This window comes from Siphateles boraxobius, unplaced genomic scaffold (assembly GCF_051911475.1).
Source record: "Siphateles boraxobius isolate OS27281-9 unplaced genomic scaffold, OSU_SipBor_1 61, whole genome shotgun sequence".
Taxonomy (NCBI): Eukaryota; Metazoa; Chordata; class Actinopteri; order Cypriniformes; family Leuciscidae; genus Siphateles; species Siphateles boraxobius.
Genome location: NW_027509188.1, coordinates 1,657,260 through 1,678,818, shown reverse-complemented (window position 1 = coordinate 1,678,818; position 21,559 = coordinate 1,657,260). Strand labels below are relative to the sequence as shown.

The 21,559-nt window shown below is 49.4% G+C and overlaps 27 non-coding genes across 27 annotated transcripts; all 27 read right to left on the bottom strand.

Moving 5' to 3' along the window:
* Positions 1-665: 665 nt before the first annotated feature.
* Positions 666-739, bottom strand: trnan-guu (transfer RNA asparagine (anticodon GUU)). Its single transcript has one exon. It is a non-coding gene; the product is annotated as a tRNA-Asn (tRNA).
* A 126-nt stretch (positions 740-865) lies between these two features.
* Positions 866-938, bottom strand: trnak-cuu (transfer RNA lysine (anticodon CUU)). Its single transcript has one exon. It is a non-coding gene; the product is annotated as a tRNA-Lys (tRNA).
* Positions 939-2,147: 1,209 nt separating this feature from the next.
* trnan-guu (transfer RNA asparagine (anticodon GUU)) lies at positions 2,148-2,221 on the bottom strand. Its single transcript has one exon. It is a non-coding gene; the product is annotated as a tRNA-Asn (tRNA).
* Positions 2,222-2,347: 126 nt separating this feature from the next.
* trnak-cuu (transfer RNA lysine (anticodon CUU)) lies at positions 2,348-2,420 on the bottom strand. The gene has a single exon. It is a non-coding gene; the product is annotated as a tRNA-Lys (tRNA).
* Positions 2,421-3,629: 1,209 nt separating this feature from the next.
* Positions 3,630-3,703, bottom strand: trnan-guu (transfer RNA asparagine (anticodon GUU)). Its single transcript has one exon. It is a non-coding gene; the product is annotated as a tRNA-Asn (tRNA).
* A 126-nt stretch (positions 3,704-3,829) lies between these two features.
* On the bottom strand, positions 3,830-3,902 carry trnak-cuu (transfer RNA lysine (anticodon CUU)). Its single transcript has one exon. It is a non-coding gene; the product is annotated as a tRNA-Lys (tRNA).
* A 1,207-nt stretch (positions 3,903-5,109) lies between these two features.
* Positions 5,110-5,183, bottom strand: trnan-guu (transfer RNA asparagine (anticodon GUU)). The gene has a single exon. It is a non-coding gene; the product is annotated as a tRNA-Asn (tRNA).
* A 126-nt stretch (positions 5,184-5,309) lies between these two features.
* trnak-cuu (transfer RNA lysine (anticodon CUU)) lies at positions 5,310-5,382 on the bottom strand. Its single transcript has one exon. It is a non-coding gene; the product is annotated as a tRNA-Lys (tRNA).
* Positions 5,383-6,739: 1,357 nt separating this feature from the next.
* On the bottom strand, positions 6,740-6,813 carry trnan-guu (transfer RNA asparagine (anticodon GUU)). The gene has a single exon. It is a non-coding gene; the product is annotated as a tRNA-Asn (tRNA).
* Positions 6,814-6,939: 126 nt separating this feature from the next.
* Positions 6,940-7,012, bottom strand: trnak-cuu (transfer RNA lysine (anticodon CUU)). Its single transcript has one exon. It is a non-coding gene; the product is annotated as a tRNA-Lys (tRNA).
* A 1,358-nt stretch (positions 7,013-8,370) lies between these two features.
* Positions 8,371-8,444, bottom strand: trnan-guu (transfer RNA asparagine (anticodon GUU)). Its single transcript has one exon. It is a non-coding gene; the product is annotated as a tRNA-Asn (tRNA).
* A 126-nt stretch (positions 8,445-8,570) lies between these two features.
* On the bottom strand, positions 8,571-8,643 carry trnak-cuu (transfer RNA lysine (anticodon CUU)). The gene has a single exon. It is a non-coding gene; the product is annotated as a tRNA-Lys (tRNA).
* Positions 8,644-10,000: 1,357 nt separating this feature from the next.
* On the bottom strand, positions 10,001-10,074 carry trnan-guu (transfer RNA asparagine (anticodon GUU)). Its single transcript has one exon. It is a non-coding gene; the product is annotated as a tRNA-Asn (tRNA).
* Positions 10,075-10,200: 126 nt separating this feature from the next.
* trnak-cuu (transfer RNA lysine (anticodon CUU)) lies at positions 10,201-10,273 on the bottom strand. Its single transcript has one exon. It is a non-coding gene; the product is annotated as a tRNA-Lys (tRNA).
* A 1,358-nt stretch (positions 10,274-11,631) lies between these two features.
* trnan-guu (transfer RNA asparagine (anticodon GUU)) lies at positions 11,632-11,705 on the bottom strand. The gene has a single exon. It is a non-coding gene; the product is annotated as a tRNA-Asn (tRNA).
* A 126-nt stretch (positions 11,706-11,831) lies between these two features.
* On the bottom strand, positions 11,832-11,904 carry trnak-cuu (transfer RNA lysine (anticodon CUU)). The gene has a single exon. It is a non-coding gene; the product is annotated as a tRNA-Lys (tRNA).
* A 1,356-nt stretch (positions 11,905-13,260) lies between these two features.
* On the bottom strand, positions 13,261-13,334 carry trnan-guu (transfer RNA asparagine (anticodon GUU)). Its single transcript has one exon. It is a non-coding gene; the product is annotated as a tRNA-Asn (tRNA).
* A 126-nt stretch (positions 13,335-13,460) lies between these two features.
* trnak-cuu (transfer RNA lysine (anticodon CUU)) lies at positions 13,461-13,533 on the bottom strand. The gene has a single exon. It is a non-coding gene; the product is annotated as a tRNA-Lys (tRNA).
* A 1,356-nt stretch (positions 13,534-14,889) lies between these two features.
* On the bottom strand, positions 14,890-14,963 carry trnan-guu (transfer RNA asparagine (anticodon GUU)). Its single transcript has one exon. It is a non-coding gene; the product is annotated as a tRNA-Asn (tRNA).
* Positions 14,964-15,089: 126 nt separating this feature from the next.
* trnak-cuu (transfer RNA lysine (anticodon CUU)) lies at positions 15,090-15,162 on the bottom strand. Its single transcript has one exon. It is a non-coding gene; the product is annotated as a tRNA-Lys (tRNA).
* A 1,357-nt stretch (positions 15,163-16,519) lies between these two features.
* Positions 16,520-16,593, bottom strand: trnan-guu (transfer RNA asparagine (anticodon GUU)). Its single transcript has one exon. It is a non-coding gene; the product is annotated as a tRNA-Asn (tRNA).
* Positions 16,594-16,718: 125 nt separating this feature from the next.
* On the bottom strand, positions 16,719-16,791 carry trnak-cuu (transfer RNA lysine (anticodon CUU)). Its single transcript has one exon. It is a non-coding gene; the product is annotated as a tRNA-Lys (tRNA).
* Positions 16,792-18,147: 1,356 nt separating this feature from the next.
* trnan-guu (transfer RNA asparagine (anticodon GUU)) lies at positions 18,148-18,221 on the bottom strand. The gene has a single exon. It is a non-coding gene; the product is annotated as a tRNA-Asn (tRNA).
* A 126-nt stretch (positions 18,222-18,347) lies between these two features.
* On the bottom strand, positions 18,348-18,420 carry trnak-cuu (transfer RNA lysine (anticodon CUU)). The gene has a single exon. It is a non-coding gene; the product is annotated as a tRNA-Lys (tRNA).
* Positions 18,421-19,777: 1,357 nt separating this feature from the next.
* Positions 19,778-19,851, bottom strand: trnan-guu (transfer RNA asparagine (anticodon GUU)). Its single transcript has one exon. It is a non-coding gene; the product is annotated as a tRNA-Asn (tRNA).
* A 125-nt stretch (positions 19,852-19,976) lies between these two features.
* trnak-cuu (transfer RNA lysine (anticodon CUU)) lies at positions 19,977-20,049 on the bottom strand. Its single transcript has one exon. It is a non-coding gene; the product is annotated as a tRNA-Lys (tRNA).
* A 1,357-nt stretch (positions 20,050-21,406) lies between these two features.
* On the bottom strand, positions 21,407-21,480 carry trnan-guu (transfer RNA asparagine (anticodon GUU)). The gene has a single exon. It is a non-coding gene; the product is annotated as a tRNA-Asn (tRNA).
* Between the last annotated feature and the right edge of the window lie 79 nt (positions 21,481-21,559).

Sequence of the window (21,559 nt, the reverse complement as noted above, 5' to 3'; positions counted from 1 at the left end):
TGCGTCCGAAATGACACGGATGTGTTAGTGGACACACGTGTGCTAAATTCTGCAGCTGTGTTGGTGGTTGCATGGCAGGACGTCAACGAAAAACACCATTCGTCCCCCCTGTTTCGGTCTGTCGAGTGAGAGAGCGGTTACCGAAGGCAAACTTCTCCAAATATCCAAAGATAAAAGTGAGTCATACAACAAAGAGTTGGAGGGACACAACCTCCAACCGGAATCAAAAACGCTAGTACATATAGGCCTATGCCGAATCGATTGACCTCATGCCTGAGAGCCTGATAGGTTACAAGTTACCGGTGCCCTCCTTATGAGAACAAAATCCACGTTCGATCAATGTCGGAAGTTATTACGGATGCTCGATGGTGTTTTAAAAGGAGTTTTGAGCAGGACGACTCTGGAACACAGGCCTCCACCACCAGGAACAAAACATGAGTATTCCATCCACGCGCCACAGCAAACATAAGCTGATGTAAACTTTCACAACACCCGCTGTCTTCTCTGGACACAAAGCAACTGACCAAGCTGTAAACGCTAAAAGGGGCCAAGAAACATCGTGTCATGCGTCCGAAATGACACGGATGTGTTAGTGGACACACGTGTGCTAAATTCTGCAGCTGTGTTGGTGGTTGCATGGCCGGACGTCAACGAAAAACACCATTCGTCCCTGGGTGGGCTCGAACCACCAACCTTTCGGTTAACAGCCGAACGCGCTGTCCGATTGCGCCACAGAGACCTACGGCCAGCCAGTCCATGGGTCAGCTTATAAAAAAAAGCAGACCTGGACTTTTCCGGCAATGGTGGACTCGCTTTCCACGCCGGAAACCGAGACCCCGTTGGGAAGAGAGAGGGCTAATAGATGCGCCCAACGTGGGGCTCGAACCCACGACCCTGAGATTAAGAGTCTCATGCTCTACCGACTGAGCTAGCCGGGCAACTAAGGTGACCTGCTTCGGGCTGGTCGCGGCCATTATCTGTGCCTAAATTGCGCCCGTGAAAGGGAGCCTCACATTTCGCACAGTTCCGTTTCGGTCTGTCGAGTGAGAGAGCGGTTACCGAAGGCAACCTTCTCCAAATATCCAAAGGCAAAAGTGAGTCATACAACAAAGAGTTGGAGGGACACAACCTCCAAACGGAAGCAAAAACGCTAGCACATATAATCCTATGCCGAATCGATTGACCTGATGCCTGAGAGCCTGATAGGTTACAAGTTACCGGTGCCCTCTTTATGAGAACGAAATCCACGTTCGATCAATGTCGGAAGTTATGACGGATGCTCGATGGTGTTTTAAAAGGAGTTTTGAGCAGGACCTCTCTGGAACACAGGCCTCCACCACCCGGAACAAAACATGAGCATTCCATCCACGCGCCACAGCAAACATAAGCTGATGTAAACTTTCACAACACCCGCTGTCTTCTTTGAACACAAAGCAACTGACCAAGCTGTAAACGCTAAAAGGGCCAAGAAACGTCGTTTCATGCGTCCGAAATGACACGGATGTGTTAGTGGACACACGTGTGCTAAATTCTGCAGCTGTGTTGGTGGTTGCATGGCAGGACGTCAACGAAAAACACCATTCGTCCCCCCTGTTTCGGTCTGTCGAGTGAGAGAGCGGTTACCGAAGGCAAACTTCTCCAAATATCCAAAGATAAAAGTGAGTCATACAACAAAGAGTTGGAGGGACACAACCTCCAACCGGAATCAAAAACGCTAGTACATATAGGCCTATGCCGAATCGATTGACCTCATGCCTGAGAGCCTGATAGGTTACAAGTTACCGGTGCCCTCCTTATGAGAACAAAATCCACGTTCGATCAATGTCGGAAGTTATTACGGATGCTCGATGGTGTTTTAAAAGGAGTTTTGAGCAGGACGACTCTGGAACACAGGCCTCCACCACCAGGAACAAAACATGAGTATTCCATCCACGCGCCACAGCAAACATAAGCTGATGTAAACTTTCACAACACCCGCTGTCTTCTCTGGACACAAAGCAACTGACCAAGCTGTAAACGCTAAAAGGGGCCAAGAAACATCGTGTCATGCGTCCGAAATGACACGGATGTGTTAGTGGACACACGTGTGCTAAATTCTGCAGCTGTGTTGGTGGTTGCATGGCCGGACGTCAACGAAAAACACCATTCGTCCCTGGGTGGGCTCGAACCACCAACCTTTCGGTTAACAGCCGAACGCGCTGTCCGATTGCGCCACAGAGACCTACGGCCAGCCAGTCCATGGGTCAGCTTATAAAAAAAAGCAGACCTGGACTTTTCCGGCAATGGTGGACTCGCTTTCCACGCCGGAAACCGAGACCCCGTTGGGAAGAGAGAGGGCTAATAGATGCGCCCAACGTGGGGCTCGAACCCACGACCCTGAGATTAAGAGTCTCATGCTCTACCGACTGAGCTAGCCGGGCAACTAAGGTGACCTGCTTCGGGCTGGTCGCGGCCATTATCTGTGCCTAAATTGCGCCCGTGAAAGGGAGCCTCACATTTCGCACAGTTCCGTTTCGGTCTGTCGAGTGAGAGAGCGGTTACCGAAGGCAACCTTCTCCAAATATCCAAAGGCAAAAGTGAGTCATACAACAAAGAGTTGGAGGGACACAACCTCCAAACGGAAGCAAAAACGCTAGCACATATAATCCTATGCCGAATCGATTGACCTGATGCCTGAGAGCCTGATAGGTTACAAGTTACCGGTGCCCTCTTTATGAGAACGAAATCCACGTTCGATCAATGTCGGAAGTTATGACGGATGCTCGATGGTGTTTTAAAAGGAGTTTTGAGCAGGACCTCTCTGGAACACAGGCCTCCACCACCCGGAACAAAACATGAGCATTCCATCCACGCGCCACAGCAAACATAAGCTGATGTAAACTTTCACAACACCCGCTGTCTTCTTTGAACACAAAGCAACTGACCAAGCTGTAAACGCTAAAAGGGCCAAGAAACGTCGTTTCATGCGTCCGAAATGACACGGATGTGTTAGTGGACACACGTGTGCTAAATTCTGCAGCTGTGTTGGTGGTTGCATGGCAGGACGTCAACGAAAAACACCATTCGTCCCCCCTGTTTCGGTCTGTCGAGTGAGAGAGCGGTTACCGAAGGCAAACTTCTCCAAATATCCAAAGATAAAAGTGAGTCATACAACAAAGAGTTGGAGGGACACAACCTCCAACCGGAATCAAAAACGCTAGTACATATAGGCCTATGCCGAATCGATTGACCTCATGCCTGAGAGCCTGATAGGTTACAAGTTACCGGTGCCCTCCTTATGAGAACAAAATCCACGTTCGATCAATGTCGGAAGTTATTACGGATGCTCGATGGTGTTTTAAAAGGAGTTTTGAGCAGGACGACTCTGGAACACAGGCCTCCACCACCAGGAACAAAACATGAGTATTCCATCCACGCGCCACAGCAAACATAAGCTGATGTAAACTTTCACAACACCCGCTGTCTTCTCTGGACACAAAGCAACTGACCAAGCTGTAAACGCTAAAAGGGGCCAAGAAACATCGTGTCATGCGTCCGAAATGACACGGATGTGTTAGTGGACACACGTGTGCTAAATTCTGCAGCTGTGTTGGTGGTTGCATGGCCGGACGTCAACGAAAAACACCATTCGTCCCTGGGTGGGCTCGAACCACCAACCTTTCGGTTAACAGCCGAACGCGCTGTCCGATTGCGCCACAGAGACCTACGGCCAGCCAGTCCATGGGTCAGCTTATAAAAAAAAGCAGACCTGGACTTTTCCGGCAATGGTGGACTCACTTTCCACGCTGGAAACCGAGACCCCGTTGGGAAGAGAGAGGGCTAATAGATGCGCCCAACGTGGGGCTCGAACCCACGACCCGGAGATTAAGAGTCTCATGCTCTACCGACTGAGCTAGCCGGGCAACTAAGGTGACCTGCTTCGGGCTGGTCGCGGCCATTATCTGTGCCTAAATTGCGCCCGTGAAAGGGAGCCTCACATTTCGCACAGTTCCGTTTCGGTCTGTCGAGTGAGAGAGCGGTTACCGAAGGCAACCTTCTCCAAATATCCAAAGGCAAAAGTGAGTCATACAACAAAGAGTTGGAGGGACACAACCTCCAAACGGAAGCAAAAACGCTAGCACATATAATCCTATGCCGAATCGATTGACCTGATGCCTGAGAGCCTGATAGGTTACAAGTTACCGGTGCCCTCTTTATGAGAACGAATCCACGTTCGATCAATGTCGGAAGTTAAGACGGATGCTCGATGGTGTTTTAAAAGGAGTTTTGAGCAGGACCTCTCTGGAACACAGGCCTCCACCACCCGGAACAAAACATGAGCATTCCATCCACGCGCCACAGCAAACATAAGCTGATGTAAACTTTCACAACACCCGCTGTCTTCTTTGAACACAAAGCAACTGACCAAGCTGTAAACGCTAAAAGGGCCAAGAAACGTCGTTTCATGCGTCCGAAATGACACGGATGTGTTAGTGGACACACGTGTGCTAAATTCTGCAGCTGTGTTGGTGGTTGCATGGCAGGACGTCAACGAAAAACACCATTCGTCCCCCCGTTTCGGTCTGTCGAGTGAGAGAGCGGTTACCGAAGGCAAACTTCTCCAAATATCCAAAGATAAAAGTGAGTCATACAACAAAGAGTTGGAGGGACACAACCTCCAACCGGAATCAAAAACGCTAGTACATATAGGCCTATGCCGAATCGATTGACCTCATGCCTGAGAGCCTGATAGGTTACAAGTTACCGGTGCCCTCCTTATGAGAACGAAATCCACGTTCGATCAATGTCGGAAGTTATTACGGATGCTCGATGGTGTTTTAAAAGGAGTTTTGAGCAGGACCTCTCTGGAACACAGGCCTCCACCACCAGGAACAAAACATGAGTATTCCATCCACGCGCCACAGCAAACATAAGCTGATGTAAACTTTCACAACACCCGCTGTCTTCTCTGAACACAAAGCAACTGACCAAGCTGTAAACGCTAAAAGGGGCCAAGAAACGTCGTGTCATGCGTCCGAAATGACACGGATGTGTTAGTGGACACACGTGTGCTAAATTCTGCAGCTGTGTTGGTGGTTGCATGGCCGGACGTCAACGAAAAACACCATTCGTCCCTGGGTGGGCTCGAACCACCAACCTTTCGGTTAACAGCCGAACGCGCTGTCCAATTGCGCCACAGAGACCTACGGACAGCAAGTCCATGGGTCAGCTTATAAAAAAAAGCAGACCTGGACTTTTCCGGCAATGGTGGACTCGCTTTCCACGCTAGAAACCGAGACCCCGTTGGGAAGAGAGAGGGCTAATAGATGCGCCCAACGTGGGGCTCGAACCCACGACCCTGAGATTAAGAGTCTCATGCTCTACCGACTGAGCTAGCCGGGCAACTAAGGTGACCTGCTTCGGGCTGGTCGCGGCCATTATCTGTGCCTAAATTGCGTCCGTGAAAGGGAGCCTCACATTTCGCACAGGCTTGGCATAGCCTCTTGCGGGTAAAGTCAGGGTTAAGCCTAGAGGTAGGCTTAGAGTGTACTTTGTTTGTTTGAGCCATATCTGTTGTTGGGGGATACAATTTGACCCAGTAGAGCAGGCCAATAATATGCACAACCCGGAGCTAAAGTTCCGTTTCGGTCTGTCGAGTGAGAGAGCGGTTACCGAAGGCAACCTTCTCCAAATATCCAAAGGCAAAAGTGAGTCATACAACAAAGAGTTGGAGGGACACAACCTCCAAACGGAAGCAAAAACGCTAGCACATATAATCCTATGCCGAATCGATTGACCTGATGCCTGAGAGCCTGATAGGTTACAAGTTACCGGTGCCCTCTTTATGAGAACGAATCCACGTTCGATCAATGTCGGAAGTTAAGACGGATGCTCGATGGTGTTTTAAAAGGAGTTTTGAGCAGGACCTCTCTGGAACACAGGCCTCCACCACCCGGAACAAAACATGAGCATTCCATCCACGCGCCACAGCAAACATAAGCTGATGTAAACTTTCACAACACCCGCTGTCTTCTTTGAACACAAAGCAACTGACCAAGCTGTAAACGCTAAAAGGGCCAAGAAACGTCGTTTCATGCGTCCGAAATGACACGGATGTGTTAGTGGACACACGTGTGCTAAATTCTGCAGCTGTGTTGGTGGTTGCATGGCAGGACGTCAACGAAAAACACCATTCGTCCCCCCGTTTCGGTCTGTCGAGTGAGAGAGCGGTTACCGAAGGCAAACTTCTCCAAATATCCAAAGATAAAAGTGAGTTATACAACAAAGAGTTGGAGGGACACAACCTCCAACCGGAATCAAAAACGCTAGTACATATAGGCCTATGCCGAATCGATTGACCTCATGCCTGAGAGCCTGATAGGTTACAAGTTACCGGTGCCCTCCTTATGAGAACAAAATCCACGTTCGATCAATGTCGGAAGTTATTACGGATGCTCGATGGTGTTTTAAAAAGGAGTTTTGAGCAGGACCTCTCTGGAACACAGGCCTCCACCACCAGGAACAAAACATGAGTATTCCATCCACGCGCCACAGCAAACATAAGCTGATGTAAACTTTCACAACACCCGCTGTCTTCTCTGAACACAAAGCAACTGACCAAGCTGTAAACGCTAAAAGGGGCCAAGAAACGTCGTGTCATGCGTCCGAAATGACACGGATGTGTTAGTGGACACACGTGTGCTAAATTCTGCAGCTGTGTTGGTGGTTGCATGGCCGGACGTCAACGAAAAACACCATTCGTCCCTGGGTGGGCTCGAACCACCAACCTTTCGGTTAACAGCCGAACGCGCTGTCCGATTGCACCACAGAGACCTACGGCCAGCCAGTCCATGGGTCAGCTTATAAAAAAAAGCAGACCTGGACTTTTCCGGCAATGGTGGACTCGCTTTCCACGCTGGAAAACGAGACCCCGTTGGGAAGAGAGAGGGCTAATAGATGCGCCCAACGTGGGGCTCGAACCCACGAGCCTGAGATTAAGAGTCTCATGCTCTACCGACTGAGCTAGCCGGACAACTAAGGTGACCTGCTTCGGGCTGCTCGCGGCCATTATCTGTGCCAAAATTGCGCCCGTGAAAGGGAGCCTCACATTTCGCACAGGCTTGGCATAGCCTCTTGCGGGTAAAGTCAGGGTTAAGCCTAGAGGTAGGCTTAGAGTGTACTTTGTTTGTTTGAGCCATATCTGTTATTGGGGGATACAATTTGACCCAGTAGAGCAGGCCAATAATATGCACAACCCGGAGCTAAAGTTCCGTTTCGGTCTGTCGAGTGAGAGAGCGGTTACCGAAGTCAACCTTCTCCAAATATCCAAAGGCAAAAGTGAGTCATACAACAAAGAGTTGGAGGGACACAACCTCCAAACGGAAGCAAAAACGCTAGCACATATAATCCTATGCCGAATCGATTGACCTGATGCCTGAGAGCCTGATAGGTTACAAGTTACCGGTGCCCTCTTTATGAGAACGAAATCCACGTTCGATCAATGTCGGAAGTTATGACGGATGCTCGATGGTGTTTTAAAAGGAGTTTTGAGCAGGACCTCTCTGGAACACCGGCCTCCACCACCCGGAACAAAACATGAGCATTCCATCCACGCGCCACAGCAAACATAAGCTGATGTAAACTTTCACAACACCCGCTGTCTTCTTTGAACACAAAGCAACTGACCAAGCTGTAAACGCTAAAAGGGCCAAGAAACGTCGTTTCATGCGTCCGAAATGACACGTATGTGTTAGTGGACACACGTGTGCTAAATTCTGCAGCTGTGTTGGTGGTTGCATGGCAGGACGTCAACGAAAAACACCATTCCTCCCCCCTGTTTCGGTCTGTCGAGTGAGAGAGCGGTTACCGAAGGCAAACTTCTCCAAATATCCAAAGATAAAAGTGAGTCATACAACAAAGAGTTGGAGGGACACAACCTCCAACCGGAATCAAAAACGCTAGTACATATAGGCCTATGCCGAATCGATTGACCTCATGCCTGAGAGCCTGATAGGTTACAAGTTACCGGTGCCCTCCTTATGAGAACAAAATCCACGTTCGATCAATGTCGGAAGTTATTACGGATGCTCGATGGTGTTTTAAAAGGAGTTTTGAGCAGGACGACTCTGGAACACAGGCCTCCACCACCAGGAACAAAACATGAGTATTCCATCCACGCGCCACAGCAAACATAAGCTGATGTAAACTTTCACAACACCCGCTGTCTTCTCTGAACACAAAGCAACTGACCAAGCTGTAAACGCTAAAAGGGGCCAAGAAACGTCGTGTCATGCGTCCGAAATGACACGGATGTGTTAGTGGACACACGTGTGCTAAATTCTGCAGCTGTGTTGGTGGTTGCATGGCCGGACGTCAACGAAAAACACCATTCGTCCCTGGGTGGGCTCGAACCACCAACCTTTCGGTTAACAGCCGAACGCGCTGTCCAATTGCGCCACAGAGACCTACGGACAGCAAGTCCATGGGTCAGCTTATAAAAAAAAGCAGACCTGGACTTTTCCGGCAATGGTGGACTCGCTTTCCACGCTAGAAACCGAGACCCCGTTGGGAAGAGAGAGGGCTAATAGATGCGCCCAACGTGGGGCTCGAACCCACGACCCTGAGATTAAGAGTCTCATGCTCTACCGACTGAGCTAGCCGGGCAACTAAGGTGACCTGCTTCGGGCTGGTCGCGGCCATTATCTGTGCCTAAATTGCGTCCGTGAAAGGGAGCCTCACATTTCGCACAGGCTTGGCATAGCCTCTTGCGGGTAAAGTCAGGGTTAAGCCTAGAGGTAGGCTTAGAGTGTACTTTGTTTGTTTGAGCCATATCTGTTGTTGGGGGATACAATTTGACCCAGTAGAGCAGGCCAATAATATGCACAACCCGGAGCTAAAGTTCCGTTTCGGTCTGTCGAGTGAGAGAGCGGTTACCGAAGGCAACCTTCTCCAAATATCCAAAGGCAAAAGTGAGTCATACAACAAAGAGTTGGAGGGACACAACCTCCAAACGGAAGCAAAAACGCTAGCACATATAATCCTATGCCGAATCGATTGACCTGATGCCTGAGAGCCTGATAGGTTACAAGTTACCGGTGCCCTCTTTATGAGAACGAATCCACGTTCGATCAATGTCGGAAGTTAAGACGGATGCTCGATGGTGTTTTAAAAGGAGTTTTGAGCAGGACCTCTCTGGAACACAGGCCTCCACCACCCGGAACAAAACATGAGCATTCCATCCACGCGCCACAGCAAACATAAGCTGATGTAAACTTTCACAACACCCGCTGTCTTCTTTGAACACAAAGCAACTGACCAAGCTGTAAACGCTAAAAGGGCCAAGAAACGTCGTTTCATGCGTCCGAAATGACACGGATGTGTTAGTGGACACACGTGTGCTAAATTCTGCAGCTGTGTTGGTGGTTGCATGGCAGGACGTCAACGAAAAACACCATTCGTCCCCCCGTTTCGGTCTGTCGAGTGAGAGAGCGGTTACCGAAGGCAAACTTCTCCAAATATCCAAAGATAAAAGTGAGTTATACAACAAAGAGTTGGAGGGACACAACCTCCAACCGGAATCAAAAACGCTAGTACATATAGGCCTATGCCGAATCGATTGACCTCATGCCTGAGAGCCTGATAGGTTACAAGTTACCGGTGCCCTCCTTATGAGAACAAAATCCACGTTCGATCAATGTCGGAAGTTATTACGGATGCTCGATGGTGTTTTAAAAAGGAGTTTTGAGCAGGACCTCTCTGGAACACAGGCCTCCACCACCAGGAACAAAACATGAGTATTCCATCCACGCGCCACAGCAAACATAAGCTGATGTAAACTTTCACAACACCCGCTGTCTTCTCTGAACACAAAGCAACTGACCAAGCTGTAAACGCTAAAAGGGGCCAAGAAACGTCGTGTCATGCGTCCGAAATGACACGGATGTGTTAGTGGACACACGTGTGCTAAATTCTGCAGCTGTGTTGGTGGTTGCATGGCCGGACGTCAACGAAAAACACCATTCGTCCCTGGGTGGGCTCGAACCACCAACCTTTCGGTTAACAGCCGAACGCGCTGTCCGATTGCACCACAGAGACCTACGGCCAGCCAGTCCATGGGTCAGCTTATAAAAAAAAGCAGACCTGGACTTTTCCGGCAATGGTGGACTCGCTTTCCACGCTGGAAAACGAGACCCCGTTGGGAAGAGAGAGGGCTAATAGATGCGCCCAACGTGGGGCTCGAACCCACGAGCCTGAGATTAAGAGTCTCATGCTCTACCGACTGAGCTAGCCGGACAACTAAGGTGACCTGCTTCGGGCTGCTCGCGGCCATTATCTGTGCCAAAATTGCGCCCGTGAAAGGGAGCCTCACATTTCGCACAGGCTTGGCATAGCCTCTTGCGGGTAAAGTCAGGGTTAAGCCTAGAGGTAGGCTTAGAGTGTACTTTGTTTGTTTGAGCCATATCTGTTATTGGGGGATACAATTTGACCCAGTAGAGCAGGCCAATAATATGCACAACCCGGAGCTAAAGTTCCGTTTCGGTCTGTCGAGTGAGAGAGCGGTTACCGAAGTCAACCTTCTCCAAATATCCAAAGGCAAAAGTGAGTCATACAACAAAGAGTTGGAGGGACACAACCTCCAAACGGAAGCAAAAACGCTAGCACATATAATCCTATGCCGAATCGATTGACCTGATGCCTGAGAGCCTGATAGGTTACAAGTTACCGGTGCCCTCTTTATGAGAACGAAATCCACGTTCGATCAATGTCGGAAGTTATGACGGATGCTCGATGGTGTTTTAAAAGGAGTTTTGAGCAGGACCTCTCTGGAACACCGGCCTCCACCACCCGGAACAAAACATGAGCATTCCATCCACGCGCCACAGCAAACATAAGCTGATGTAAACTTTCACAACACCCGCTGTCTTCTTTGAACACAAAGCAACTGACCAAGCTGTAAACGCTAAAAGGGCCAAGAAACGTCGTTTCATGCGTCCGAAATGACACGTATGTGTTAGTGGACACACGTGTGCTAAATTCTGCAGCTGTGTTGGTGGTTGCATGGCAGGACGTCAACGAAAAACACCATTCCTCCCCCCTGTTTCGGTCTGTCGAGTGAGAGAGCGGTTACCGAAGGCAAACTTCTCCAAATATCCAAAGATAAAAGTGAGTCATACAACAAAGAGTTGGAGGGACACAACCTCCAACCGGAATCAAAAACGCTAGTACATATAGGCCTATGCCGAATCGATTGACCTCATGCCTGAGAGCCTGATAGGTTACAAGTTACCGGTGCCCTCCTTATGAGAACAAAATCCACGTTCGATCAATGTCGGAAGTTATTACGGATGCTCGATGGTGTTTTAAAAGGAGTTTTGAGCAGGACGACTCTGGAACACAGGCCTCCACCACCAGGAACAAAACATGAGTATTCCATCCACGCGCCACAGCAAACATAAGCTGATGTAAACTTTCACAACACCCGCTGTCTTCTCTGGACACAAAGCAACTGACCAAGCTGTAAACGCTAAAAGGGGCAAAGAAACATCGTGTCATGCGTCCGAAATGACACGGATGTGTTAGTGGACACACGTGTGCTAAATTCTGCAGCTGTGTTGGTGGTTGCATGGCCGAACGTCAACGAAAAACACCCTTCGTCCCTGGGTGGGCTCGAACCACCAACCTTTCGGTTAACAGCCGAACGCGCTGTCCGATTGCGCCACAGAGACCTACGGCCAGCCAGTCCATGGGTCAGTTTATAAAAAAAAGCAGACCTGGACTTTTCCGGCAATGGTGGACTCGCTTTCCACGCTGGAAACCGAGACCCCGTTGGGAAGAGAGAGGGCTAATAGATGCACCCAACGTGGGGCTCGAACCCACGACCCTGAGATTAAGAGTCTCATGCTCTACCGACTGAGCTAGCCGGGCAACTAAGGTGACCTGCTTCGGGCTGGTGGCGGCCATTATCTGTGCCTAAATTGCGCCGGTGAAAGGGAGCCTCACATTTCGCACAGGCTTGGCATAGCCTCTTGCGGGTAAAGTCAGGGTTAAGCCTAGAGGTAGGCTTAGAGTGTACTTTGTTTGTTTGAGCCATATCTGTTGTTGGGGGATACAATTTGACCCAGTAGAGCAGGCCAATAATATGCACAACCCGGAGCTAAAGTTCCGTTTCGGTCTGTCGAGTGAGAGAGCGGTTACCGAAGGCAACCTTCTCCAAATATCCAAAGGCAAAAGTGAGTCATACAACAAAGAGTTGGAGGGACACAACCTCCAAACGGAAGCAAAAACGCTAGCACATATAATCCTATGCCGAATCGATTGACCAGATGCCTGAGAGCCTGATAGGTTACAAGTTACCGGTGCCCTCTTTATGAGAACGAATCCACGTTCGATCAATGTCGGAAGTTAAGACGGATGCTCGATGGTGTTTTAAAAGGAGTTTTGAGCAGGACCTCTCTGGAACACAGGCCTCCACCAACCGGAACAAAACATGAGCATTCCATCCACGCGCCACAGCAAACATAAGCTGATGTAAACTTTCACAACACCCGCTGTCTTCTTTGAACACAAAGCAACTGACCAAGCTGTAAATGCTAAAAGGGCCAAGAAACGTTGTTTCATGCGTCCGAAATGACACGGATGTGTTAGTGGACACACGTGTGCTAAATTCTGCAGCTGTGTTGGTGGTTGCATGGCAGGACGTCAACGAAAAACACCATTCGTCCCCCCGTTTCGGTCTGTCGAGTGAGAGAGCGGTTACCGAAGGCAAACTTCTCCAAATATCCAAAGATAAAAGTGAGTTATACAACAAAGAGTTGGAGGGACACAACCTCCAACCGGAATCAAAAACGCTAGTACATATAGGCCTATGCCGAATCGATTGACCTCATGCCTGAGAGCCTGATAGGTTACAAGTTACCGGTGCCCTCCTTATGAGAACAAAATCCACGTTCGATCAATGTCGGAAGTTATTACGGATGCTCGATGGTGTTTTAAAAGGAGTTTTGAGCAGGACCTCTCTGGAACACAGGCCTCCACCACCAGGAACAAAACATGAGTATTCCATCCACGCGCCACAGCAAACATAAGCTGATGTAAACTTTCACAACACCCGCTGTCTTCTCTGAACACAAAGCAACTGACCAAGCTGTAAACGCTAAAAGGGGCCAAGAAACGTCGTGTCATGCGTCCGAAATGACACGGATGTGTTAGTGGACACACGTGTGCTAAATTCTGCAGCTGTGTTGGTGGTTGCATGGCCGGACGTCAACGAAAAACACCATTCGTCCCTGGGTGGGCTCGAACCACCAACCTTCCGGTTAACAGCCGAACGCGCTGTCCGATTGCACCACAGAGACCTACGGCCAGCCAGTCCATGGGTCAGCTTATAAAAAAAAGCAGACCTGGACTTTTCCGGCAATGGTGGACTCGCTTTCCACGCTGGAAAACGAGACCCCGTTGGGAAGAGAGAGGGCTAATAGATGCGCCCAACGTGGGGCTCGAACCCACGACCCTGAGATTAAGAGTCTCATGCTCTACCGACTGAGCTAGCCGGACAACTAAGGTGACCTGCTTCGGGCTGCTCGCGGCCATTATCTGTGCCAAAATTGCGCCCGTGAAAGGGAGCCTCACATTTCGCACAGGCTTGGCATAGCCTCTTGCGGGTAAAGTCAGGGTTAAGCCTAGAGGTAGGCTTAGAGTGTACTTTGTTTGTTTGAGCCATATCTGTTGTTGGGGGATACAATTTGACCCAGTAGAGCAGGCCAATAAAATGCACAACCCGGAGCTAAAGTTCCGTTTCGGTCTGTCGAGTGAGAGAGCGGTTACCGAAGTCAACCTTCTCCAAATATCCAAAGGCAAAAGTGAGTCATACAACAAAGAGTTGGAGGGACACAACCTCCAAACGGAAGCAAAAACGCTAGCACATATAATCCTATGCCGAATCGATTGACCTGATGCCTGAGAGCCTGATAGGTTACAAGTTACCGGTGCCCTCTTTATGAGAACGAAATCCACGTTCGATCAATGTCGGAAGTTATGACGGATGCTCGATGGTGTTTTAAAAGGAGTTTTGAGCAGGACCTCTCTGGAACACAGGCCTCCACCACCCGGAACAAAACATGAGCATTCCATCCACGCGCCACAGCAAACATAAGCTGATGTAAACTTTCACAACACCCGCTGTCTTCTTTGAACACAAAGCAACTGACCAAGCTGTAAACGCTAAAAGGGCCAAGAAACGTCGTTTCATGCGTCCGAAATGACACGTATGTGTTAGTGGACACACGTGTGCTAAATTCTGCAGCTGTGTTGGTGGTTGCATGGAAGGACGTCAACGAAAAACACCATTCGTCCCCCCGTTTCGGTCTGTCGAGTGAGAGAGCGGTTACCGAAGGCAAACTTCTCCAAATATCCAAAGATAAAAGTGAGTCATACAACAAAGAGTTGGAGGGACACAACCTCCAACCGGAATCAAAAACGCTAGTACATATAGGCCTATGCCAAATCGATTGACCTCATGCCTGAGAGCCTGATAGGTTACAAGTTACCGGTGCCCTCCTTATGAGAACGAAATCCACGTTCGATCAATGTCGGAAGTTATGACGGATGCTCGATGGTGTTTTAAAAGGAGTTTTGAGCAGGACCTCTCTGGAACACAGGCCTCCACCACCCGGAACAAAACATGAGCATTCCATCCACGCGCCACAGCAAACATAAGCTGATGTAAACTTTCACAACACCCGCTGTCTTCTTCGAACACAAAGCAACTGACCAAGCTGTAAACGCTAAAAGGGCCAAGAAACGTCGTGTCATGCGTCCGAAATGACACGGATGTGTTAGTGGACACACGTGTGCTAAATTCTGCAGCTGTGTTGGTGGTTGCATGGCCGGACGTCAACGAAAAACACCATTCGTCCCTGGGTGGGCTCGAACCACCAACTTTTCGGTTAACAGCCGAACGCGCTGTCCGATTGCGCCACAGAGACCTACGGCCAGCCAGTCCATGGGTCAGCTTATAAAAAAAAGCAGACCTGGACTTTTCCGGCAATGGTGGACTCGCTTTCCACGCTGGAAACCGAGACCCCGTTGGGAAGAGAGAGGGCTAATAGATGCGCCCAACGTGGGGCTCGAACCCACGACCCTGAGATTAAGAGTCTCATACTCTACCGACTGAGCTAGCCGGGCAACTAAGGTGACCTGCTTCGGGCTGGTCGCGGCCATTATCTGTTTCTAAATTGCGCCCGTGAAAGGGAGCCTCACATTTCGCACAGGCTTGGCATAGCCTCTTGCGGGTAAAGTCAGGGTTAAGCCTAGAGGTAGGCTTAGAGTGTACTTTGTTTGTTTGAGCCATATCTGTTGTTGTGGGATACAATTTGACCCAGTAGAGCAGGCCAATAATATGCACAACCCGGAGCTAAAGTTCCGTTTCGGTCTGTCGAGTGAGAGAGCGGTTACCGAAGGCAACCTTCTCCAAATATCCAAAGGCAAAAGTGAGTCATACAACAAAGAGTTGGAGGGACACAACCTCCAAACGGAAGCAAAAACGCTAGCACATATAATCCTATGCCGAATCGATTGACCTGATGCCTGAGAGCCTGATAGGTTACAAGTTACCGGTGCCCTCTTTATGAGAACGAAATCCACGTTCGATCAATGTCGGAAGTTATGACGGATGCTCGATGGTGTTTTAAAAGGAGTTTTGAGCAGGACCTCTCTGGAACACAGGCCTCCACCACCCGGAACAAAACATGAGCATTCCATCCACGCGCCACAGCAAACATAAGCTGATGTAAACTTTCACAACACCCGCTGTCTTCTTTGAACACAAAGCAACTGACCAAGCTGTAAACGCTAAAAGGGCCAAGAAAAGTCGTTTCATGCGTCCGAAATGACACGTATGTGTTAGTGGACACACGTGTGCTAAATTCTGCAGCTGTGTTGGTGGTTGCATGGCAGGATGTCAACGAAAAACACCATTCGTCCCCCCGTTTCGGTCTGTCGAGTGAGAGAGCGGTTACCGAAGGCAAACTTCTCCAAATATCCAAAGATAAAAGTGAGTCATACAACAAAGAGTTGGAGGGACACAACCTCCAACCGGAATCAAAAACGCTAGTACATATAGGCCTATGCCGAATCGATTGACCTCATGCCTGAGAGCCTGATAGGTTACAAGTTACCGGTGCCCTCCTTATGAGAACAAAATCCACGTTCGATCAATGTCGGAAGTTATTACGGATGCTCGATGGTGTTTTAAAAGGAGTTTTGAGCAGGACCTCTCTGGAACACAGGCCTCCACCACCAGGAACAAAACATGAGTATTCCATCCACGCGCCACAGCAAACATAAGCTGATGTAAACTTTCACAACACCCGCTGTCTTCTCTGAACACAAAGCAACTGACCAAGCTGTAAACGCTAAAAGGGGCCAAGAAACGTCGTGTCATGCGTCCGAAATGACACGGATGTGTTAGTGGACACACGTGTGCTAAATTCTGCAGCTGTGTTGGTGGTTGCATGGCCGGACGTCAACGAAAAACACCATTCGTCCCTGGGTGGGCTCGAACCACCAACCTTTCAGTTAACAGCCGAACGCGCTGTCCGATTGCGCCACAGAGACCTACGGCCAGCCAGTCCATGGGTCAGCTTATAAAAAAAGCAGACCTGGACTTTTCCGGCAATGGTGAACTCGCTTTCCACGCTGGAAACCGAGACCCCGTTGGGAAGAGAGAGGGCTAATAGATGCGCCCAACGTGGGGCTCGAACGCACGACCCGGAGATTAAGAGTCTCATGCTCTACCGACTGAGCTAGCCGGGCAACTAAGGTGACCTGCTTCGGGCTGGTCGCGGCCATTATCTGTGCCTAAATTGCGCCCGAATGGTGGAGCCTCACATTTCGCACAGGCTTGGCATAGCCTCTTGCGGGTAAAGTCAGGGTTAAGCCTAGAGGTAGGCTTAGAGTGTACTTTGTTTGTTTGAGCCATATCTGTTGTTGGGGGATACAATTTGACCCAGTAGAGCAGGCCAATAATATGCACAACCCGGAGCTAAAGTTCCGTTTCGGTCTGTCGAGTGAGAGAGCAGTTACCGAAGGCAACCTTCTCCAAATATCCAAAGGCAAAAGTGAGTCATACAACAAAGAGTTGGAGGGACACAACCTCCAAACGGAAGCAAAAACGCTAGCACATATAATCCTATGCCGAATCGATTGACCTGATGCCTGAGAGCCTGATAGGTTACAAGTTACCGGTGCCCTCTTTATGAGAACGAAATCCACGTTCGATCAATGTCGGAAGTTATTACGGATGCTCGATGGTGTTTTAAAAGGAGTTTTGAGCAGGACCTCTCTGGAACACAGGCCTCCACCACCCGGAACAAAACATGAGCATTCCATCCACGCGCCACAGCAAACATAAGCTGATGTAACTTTCACAACACCCGCTGTCTTCTTTGAACACAAAGCAACTGACCAAGCTGTAAACGCTAAAAGGGCCAAGAAACGTCGTTTCATGCGTCCGAAATGACACGGATGTGTTAGTGGACACACGTGTGCTAAATTCTGCAGCTGTGTTGGTGGTTGCATGGCAGGACGTCAACGAAAAACACCATTCGTCCCCCCGTTTCGGTCTGTCGAGTGAGAGAGCGGTTACCGAAGGCAAACTTCTCCAAATATCCAAAGATAAAAGTGAGTCATACAACAAAGAGTTGGAGGGACACAACCTCCAACCGGAATCAAAAACGCTAGTACATATAGGCCTATGCCGAATCGATTGACCTCATGCCTGAGAGCCTGATAGGTTACAAGTTACCGGTGCCCTCCTTATGAGAACAAAATCCACGTTCGATCAATGTCGGAAGTTATTACGGATGCTGGATGGTGTTTTAAAAGGAGTTTTGAGCAGGACCTCTCTGGAACACAGGCCTCCACCACCAGGAACAAAACATGAGTATTCCATCCACGCGCCACAGCAAACATAAGCTGATGTAAACTTTCACAACACCCGCTGTCTTCTCTGAACACAAAGCAACTGACCAAGCTGTAAACGCTAAAAGGGGCCAAGAAACGTCGTGTCATGCGTCCGAAATGACACGGATGTGTTAGTGGACACACGTGTGCTAAATTCTGCAGCTGTGTTGGTGGTTGCATGGCCGGACGTCAACGAAAAACACCATTCGTCCCTGGGTGGGCTCGAACCACCAACCTTTCGGTTAACAGCCGAACGCGCTGTCCGATTGCGCCACAGAGACCTACGGCCAGCCAGTCCATGGGTCAGCTTATAAAAAAAAGCAGACCTGGACTTTTCCGGCAATGGTGGACTCGCTTTCCACGCTGGAAACCGAGACCCCGTTGGGAAGAGAGAGGGCTAATAGATGCGCCCAACGTGGGGCTCGAACCCAAAACCCTGAGATTAAGAGTCTCATGCTCTACCGACTGAGCTAGCCGGAAAACTAAGGTGACCTGCTTCGGGCTGGTCGCGGCCATTATATGTGCCTAAATTGCGCCCGTGAAAGGGAGCCTCACATTTCGCACAGGCTTGGCATAGCCTCTTGCGGGTAAAGTCAGGGTTAAGCCTAGAGGTAGGCTTAGAGTGTACTTTGTTTGTTTGAGCCATATCTGTTGTTGGGGGATACAATTTGACCCAGTAGAGCAGGCCAATAATATGCACAACCCGAAGCTAAAGTTCCGTTTCGGTCTGTCGAGTGAGAGAGCGGTTACCGAAGGCAACCTTCTCCAAATATCCAAAGGCAAAACTGAGTCATACAACAAAGAGTTGGAGGGACACAACCTCCAAACGGAAGCAAAAACGCTAGCACATATAATCCTATGCCGAATCGATTGACCTGATGCCTGAGAGCCTGATAGGTTACAAGTTACCGGTGCCCTCTTTATGAGAACGAAATCCACGTTCGATCAATGTCGGAAGTTATGACGGATGCTCGATGGTGTTTTAAAAGGAGTTTTGAGCAGGACCTCTCTGGAACACAGGCCTCCACCACCCGGAACAAAACATGAGCATTCCATCCACGCGCCACAGCAAACATAAGCTGATGTAAACTTTCACAACACCCGCTGTCTTCTTTGAACACAAAGCAACTGACCAAGCTGTAAACGCTAAAAGGGCCAAGAAAAGTCGTTTCATGCGTCCGAAATGACACGTATGTGTTAGTGGACACACGTGTGCTAAATTCTGCAGCTGTGTTGGTGGTTGCATGGCAGGATGTCAACGAAAAAGACAATTCGTCCCCCCGTTTCGGTCTGTCGAGTGAGAGAGCGGTTACCGAAGGCAAACTTCTCCAAATATCCAAAGATAAAAGTGAGTCATACAACAAAGAGTTGGAGGGACACAACCTCCAACCGGAATCAAAAACGCTAGTACATATAGGCCTATGCCGAATCGATTGACCTCATGCCTGAGAGCCTGATAGGTTACAAGTTACCGGTGCCCTCCTTATGAGAACAAAATCCACGTTCGATCAATGTCGGAAGTTATTACGGATGCTCGATGGTGTTTTAAAAGGAGTTTTGAGCAGGACCTCTCTGGAACACAGGCCTCCACCACCAGGAACAAAACATGAGTATTCCATCCACGCGCCACAGCAAACATAAGCTGATGTAAACTTTCACAACACCCGCTGTCTTCTCTGAACACAAAGCAACTGACCAAGCTGTAAACGCTAAAAGGGGCCAAGAAACGTCGTGTCATGCGTCCGAAATGACACGGATGTGTTAGTGGACACACGTGTGCTAAATTCTGCAGCTGTGTTGGTGGTTGCATGGCCGGACGTCAACGAAAAACACCATTCGTCCCTGGGTGGGCTCGAACCACCAACCTTTCAGTTAACAGCCGAACGCGCTTTCCGATTGCGCCACAGAGACCTACGGCCAGCCAGTCCATGGGTCAGCTTATAAAAAAAGCAGACCTGGACTTTTCCGGCAATGGTGAACTCGCTTTCCACGCTGGAAACCGAGACCCCGTTGGGAAGAGAGAGGGCTAATAGATGCGCCCAACGTGGGGCTCGAACGCACGACCCGGAGATTAAGAGTCTCATGCTCTACCGACTGAGCTAGCCGGGCAACTAAGGTGACCTGCTTCGGGCTGGTCGCGGCCATTATCTGTGCCTAAATTGCGCCCGAATGGTGGAGCCTCACATTTCGCACAGGCTTGGCATAGCCTCTTGCGGGTAAAGTCAGGGTTAAGCCTAGAGGTAGGCTTAGAGTGTACTTTGTTTGTTTGAGCCATATCTGTTGTTGGGGGATACAATTTGACCCAGTAGAGCAGGCCAATAATATGCACAACCCGGAGCTAAAGTTCCGTTTCGGTCTGTCGAGTGAGAGAGCAGTTACCGAAGGCAACCTTCTCCAAATATCCAAAGGCAAAAGTGAGTCATACAACAAAGAGTTGGAGGGACACAACCTCCAAACGGAAGCAAAAACGCTAGCACATATAATCCTATGCCGAATCGATTGACCTGATGCCTGAGAGCCTGATAGGTTACAAGTTACCGGTGCCCTCTTTATGAGAACGAAATCCACGTTCGATCAATGTCGGAAGTTATTACGGATGCTCGATGGTGTTTTAAAAGGAGTTTTGAGCAGGACCTCTCTGGAACACAGGCCTCCACCACCCGGAACAAAACATGAGCATTCCATCCACGCGCCACAGCAAACATAAGCTGATGTAAACTTTCACAACACCCGCTGTCTTCTTTGAACACAAAGCAACTGACCAAGCTGTAAACGCTAAAAGGGCCAAGAAACGTCGTTTCATGCGTCCGAAATGACACGGATGTGTTAGTGGACACACGTGTGCTAAATTCTGCAGCTGTGTTGGTGGTTGCATGGCAGGACGTCAACGAAAAACACCATTCGTCCCCCCGTTTCGGTCTGTCGAGTGAGAGAGCGGTTACCGAAGGCAAACTTCTCCAAATATCCAAAGATAAAAGTGAGTCATACAACAAAGAGTTGGAGGGACACAACCTCCAACCGGAATCAAAAACGCTAGTACATATAGGCCTATGCCGAATCGATTGACCTCATGCCTGAGAGCCTGATAGGTTACAAGTTACCGGTGCCCTCCTTATGAGAACAAAATCCACGTTCGATCAATGTCGGAAGTTATTACGGATGCTCGATGGTGTTTTAAAAGGAGTTTTGAGCAGGACCTCTCTGGAACACAGGCCTCCACCACCAGGAACAAAACATGAGTATTCCATCCACGCGCCACAGCAAACATAAGCTGATGTAAACTTTCACAACACCCGCTGTCTTCTCTGAACACAAAGCAACTGACCAAGCTGTAAACGCTAAAAGGGGCCAAGAAACGTCGTGTCATGCGTCCGAAATGACACGGATGTGTTAGTGGACATACGTGTGCTAAATTCTGCAGCTGTGTTGGTGGTTGCATGGCCGGACGTCAACGAAAAACACCATTCGTCCCTGGGTGGGCTCGAACCACCAACCTTTCGGTTAACAGCCGAACGCGCTGTCCGATTGCGCCACAGAGACCTACGGCCAGCCAGTCCATGGGTCAGCTTATAAAAAAAAGCAGACCTGGACTTTTCCGGCAATGGTGGACTCGCTTTCC